Source organism: Brassica napus, unplaced genomic scaffold (genome assembly GCF_020379485.1).
Source record: "Brassica napus cultivar Da-Ae unplaced genomic scaffold, Da-Ae ScsIHWf_1646;HRSCAF=2267, whole genome shotgun sequence".
Lineage (NCBI taxonomy): Eukaryota > Viridiplantae > Streptophyta > Magnoliopsida > Brassicales > Brassicaceae > Brassica > Brassica napus.
This window is the reverse complement of record NW_026015063.1, coordinates 62,337-67,691: the sequence shown is the minus strand read 5'-3', so window position 1 is coordinate 67,691 and position 5,355 is coordinate 62,337. Positions and strand designations below refer to the sequence as shown.

General features: G+C 38.6%; 1 long non-coding RNA gene across 1 annotated transcript; it reads left to right on the top strand.

The window, feature by feature from the left end:
* The first annotated feature begins 1,025 nt into the window (after nt 1-1,025).
* Nucleotides 1,026-2,640, top strand: LOC125598169. The gene is made up of 2 exons (XR_007332248.1): nt 1,026-2,051; nt 2,190-2,640. It is a non-coding gene; the product is annotated as an uncharacterized LOC125598169 (long non-coding RNA).
* Nucleotides 2,641-5,355: the final 2,715 nt, after the last annotated feature.

Genomic DNA, 5,355 nt, shown 5'->3' with positions numbered 1-5,355 from the left:
CTATCCCTATATATATTATTGTTTTACTTGTGTGGTTTTTCTTTTGTGTGTTTGATAAGTGTGTTTAAAATTTTCAGGTGATTCTCCACTTAATCAAAGAGAAAGATGGCCATCCAGCAAAGCTACAAGTGTTAAAATTATTCAACTCCATCTAGCAACTCCAAGCTAAGTGTCTCTACAACCATTGTAAATATATAGTTTTCTTGTTTGTTTCTTCTAGACCTCTTCTTTCACCTTGCTCTCACACAAGAGACTGTGTGAAGTAAGTGTGGGGGGAGAGACTACTTATCTCACATGTTTTATGTTTTGTTTACTTGTCATAAGCATTGCATATCCATTTGCATAGAAAATCCATAAAAATTTGCAAAATTCCAAAAAAAAAAAAAAAAAAAAAAAACATTTAGTTATATCATTTGCATCTTTAGGTTTGAGTCTAGATCATATAGAATGCATAGGTAAAATCCCTACAAAGGACTCATGCAATGAACTCATTTTGATACCCTTTTGAATCATAATAAGTAGCTTGAGCTTCTTCTGAATTTCTTGTAGACTTCGAGCCTTGAAAACTCCTCTTAAGACTCATTGAATCTTACTCTTTGAAACCAACTCCGATCTTAATTGACTAAAATGAACTTAATGCTTCTTGCTTATGGTCTCTTGAGTACTAAATCATGGCTTTACACACACTTGAGCTTGTATAAACCGTTTTACCAATCTTTTTGACAACTCAAGTTGTAGTCCATACCCTAAACCCTTCCCTTCTTTCAAACCATCATTAATTGTTGAGTGAGGTCTTTTTGTGAAAGCTTGTCAAGTGCAAAATCTTGAGAGTATTAGGAGCGACATTGATTTGTTCTCATCTCTTGCTAGCATTAGGACCTCTTTTGGGCTAGAATCTAGGATGGTGGTTGGAATGATGTGCTTTAATTATTTTGATCTTGAGGATTAAATTGGGAAAGATTATGTAAAGGAAATGAATCATAAAAAGTGTGTCTAAAAAAAAAAAAAAAAAAAAAAACCTCAGATTGTGTCAATAAAAACCCCAAAAAGAAAAGAAAATGAAGAAAAAAAATAAGAGAATGGGGATAACAAATTTTTGAGCTAAGATACATAGTTGTTAAGACAAAGAAAAGAAAAGAAAATAGTGTTCATTGGGTAAGAGATGAAAATGAGTGTACATTTGGGATTTGAGATGAAGAAAAGAAAGGGTAGAACTTAAAAATTGTCTAGGAAAAGGGTACAATGATGAGAACCGATTTATGTATGCATTAATTGCTCCTTTTCTTAGATAAATTTTGCATAATGATCAAGCTCATATTCTTGAGTGTAAGTCACCATAGCAAAATGTATTTGGACCCTTCTCATTCTTCACATTAAGCCATTTTTTCTCACCAAACCAAATGATTTGGACCAATTGGCAATTTGCGAGAATTCACTTATGATATTTCTTATTGAATGTGAGAGTTGGTTGATTTGAGGATTCATGATAATGAGTTAAAAGATCAAAGGAATTGAAAGGCCTAGAGAAGTTAGAGCTAATAAAAACATCTTGCTCTTGCTATTTGTTATGATTTTGTAAGGATATCACAACGATGGCATTGAAGAGTTTCTTAAGGTCATGAATTTCCATTTGTGTATTGAAACATCACTTCCCATGTTCTTGAAAGTTTACTTGAGGACAAGTAAAGGACTAGTGTGGGGGAGTTGATGTGTTGTGATTTTGCATAGTTTTAGCTTTGTTATTTCATATATATTCATGCATTAACCTTACATTTATTTGCATTTAGAGTCTATTGCATGTACATTTGCATCTTGTAGGTGTTGGATGAATTGTTTGGAGTTTTGGAGGTGATTAGAGCACAAAAGGAGCTTTCGAGGAGTCTTGAACCGAACGTGTGAAAGACAAGCATGGATGAAGGTCTTAAAGATATCTTTTGAAACTTGTCTTTTGGGAAGACATGGTAAATTGAGTTAGCTTTACAATGGAGGTGGTTTCAAGTCGTTTGGAGCTGTATTGAGGGATTTATGATCAAAATACTACACACATATCAGTATGACATTCCTAGCGGCCACCCTAGCAACATCAACAATAGCCTTCGAATTTTAAGCCTTTAGACTCATTTTTATTCACTTAAAACCTATAAAACTCATTACTATTCATTATTCTTCTTATTTTTGGTATTCTAAAGGTGTGTGCAACATGGAGAAAGTGGAGAAAACTTTAATGAGTGAGTTTTATCTCTTTAAAGCTTGCAACATGGGGGATGGGTTGTCTATCATGAGTTTGGTGGCTCTTTTGGCCTAACTTTCTCTACCTTTTCTGAAGAGGCAAGACTACTTTGGCCATATGAAGGGGCAAAAGGTGTTCTATAATGGAAGAAAGTGGAGAATAACTTTTATGAGTGTGTTTTATGCTTTATGCTTTCACATGATGGATGTGTTGTCATCCTCCTTTACTTAGGCTATAAAAGAGACTGCAAGGGGAAGGAGAAAGACACACAATACACAAAGTACAATACAACAAAGAGTAGAGAGTGAAAGTTTTATAGTTTCATATTTTGTATTTTGAGAGTTTGAGAGAAAACATTTGTTCTTGAGCTGTTCTTCATTGTTCATCATCTATTCTTGAGTTTTAATTTCGTTTTGCTTGTTTAATCCTTGTTTATCTTTATTCTCTGTTGTATCTACTTGAATATGCTTCAATCTATTATGAGATTAAGTGTTTTCATGGAGATTAGTGAGTAGTTTGAAAGATTAAGAGAATGAAATGATTTAGAGAAGATTAAGGAACAGAATGAGAGATTATGAAGAGATTAGACTAGAATCATGATTAAGAGAGTATGAACTTAGAGAGATAAACTCAGAACTGTATGATTTATTATTAATGACAAGAGTTACAATATATAGTGTGAGATCATAAGGGTTTTCGAAATCAAAGAGCTAAGCTAAGCATGTGAAGTCAACAAGGAGAGGATAAGCTTTCTTTGGACCGGCCAATCAGCTTCTCCACATGCTTGGAGTTTCTGGCATCTTGGACCAAGATGCTCTTGCCTTTCCAGCTGTGCCAGCCTGTCAAGCCGCGCCTCTTCTTATCCTCCAACGGTCTGATCCATCAGCCAAAGCCTCTCCTTTCCACATGAGTTACTCGGGTAACTTCTTGTGACCGTGTGGTCGAGGTTTCACTTATCTGAATGTGTACGGACCGTACGGCCTTGTACGGCCTTGTACGGTCAGGCCATTGTGAACCTCTCCCATCACACCAATGCTTAACATACTCCCTTCAGTCTTAACCCCTTTGTGCTTCACATCTTTATACTTAACTCTTCAACACTCCCCCTCAAGCTTAGCTTTGTGAAGTCTAAGCTTGGACACTATGAGATCTTCCTCATTAAAAACCTCACCAAAGAAAACCCATTGGGACAAAACTTTGATGAGGGAAAAAGAGTAAAGACCTCATAGTAAGGGGCTCAGCTCCTAGGTGAAAGATCAATGAGTCCCAACCTGATGTAGATGGACTCCATTGTCTTCATCCTTGCCGCTTTTGTGAACACATCAGCCAGTTGATCCTCACTCCTTGTGTAGCATGGCAGAATCACTCCCAAGACTATCATCTGCCTCACCTTGTGACAATCCACTTCAATGTGCTTGGTTCTCTCATGGAATACTGAGTTGGAGGCAATGTGGATTGCGGCTTGGTTATCACAATGCATTGTCATTGGCGCCACTTGCTCAATCTCAATGTGCTTCAAGATCCCCTTGATCCATACCAACTCATTAGTGAGCTTCAGCATTGCTCTATACTCTGCCTCCGCACTAGAACATGAGACCACCTTCTGCTTCTTGCTCTTCCAAGTCACAAGGTTCCCTCCAATGAAGGTGCAGTAGCCGGTTGTAGATCTTCTGTCTGCTCTATCTCCAGCCCAATCTGCATCACAGTAGCCAACAACTTCTGTACTCCCATTGCATCCCATCCAGACTCCTTGGCCTGGTGATCCGTTGAGGTAGCTTAGCACTCTATCTACCATTCTCCAATGGTGATCCTTTGGAGCTTGCATGTGTTGACTCACCTGATTCACAGCAAAGCAGATATCAGGTCGTGTGATTGTTAGGTAGATTAGCTTACCCACTAGCTTCCTATAAAGCTTAGGGTCATGGAACAGCTTGCTGTCTTCAAGCTCCCCCTCTCTTGGTACTTTGTACCCATCCTCCATTGGCATTTTCGCGGTTTGTCCTCCAAGTTTACCTGCATCTTTCAAAAGATCAAGTGTATATCTTCTTTGGGACATGAATAATCCTTCCTTGGATCTACAAATCTCAATCCCAAGAAAGTATTTCATCTCTCCAAGATCTTTAATCTCAAACACAGACTTGAGATAGTCTTTGGTTTCTTGTATTCCCACCTTATCACTCCCAGTAATGATAATGTCATCAACATAGACCAATAGACAGATGATACCTGAGGTTGTGTTTAGAGTGAACAAGGTATGGTCCAGTTCAGACTTCCTGAAGCCTTTTCCATTCAGTGTAGTACTCAGCTTGTGATACCAGGCTCTAGGTGATTGCTTCAATCCATAGATAGCCTTCTTCAATCTTAGGACATTCCCTGGCTTCACAAGACTCTCAAGACCCGGAGGAGGCTGCATATACACCTCATCTTCAAGTTCCCCTTGTAGAAATGCATTCTTCACATCCATTTGTCACAATCCACATTCAAGGTTAGTAGCAATTGATAAGATGATTCGGATGGTGTGAAGCTTAGCTACTGGAGCAAATGTGTCTATGTAGTCCTCTCCATATGTCTGTGTAAACCCTCTAGCCACAAGCCTGGTCTTCTTCCTATCAACCGTCCCATCTGGTCTATACTTGATTGTAAATATCCATTTACATGATACTGCCTTCTTCCCTTGAGGCAGCTCACTCTCATACCAGGTTCCATTCTTAACCATAGCATCAGCCTCATCCGCAACTGAGTTTCTCCACTCTTTGTCTTTCATTGCCTCCTCATATGTCCTTGGTATGTAGCTTGTATCCAAACTTGTCATAAAGGCACAATGCTCGTTTGGGAACTCGGCAAATGAACAGACAGCTTGACTAGGATGTGCAACGGCTTGAGCATTGTAATAGACTCTGGTATTGGTCCAGTTAGATGGATCCTTCCGTACTCTCGTACTTCTTCTTAATGGCACTGTCTCCATAAGTGGCTCACTGACCACCTCAGGTTCTATAGCCGTTTCATTCAGTACCTCTTCCCTTTCTTCAGGTTGTATCTCCATCTGATCTCTTCTTTCTTCAGTTGCATCTTCATTGTGCATCACTTGTTGATCAGGACTTGAGCTCCCTTCATTCTCATGAGCT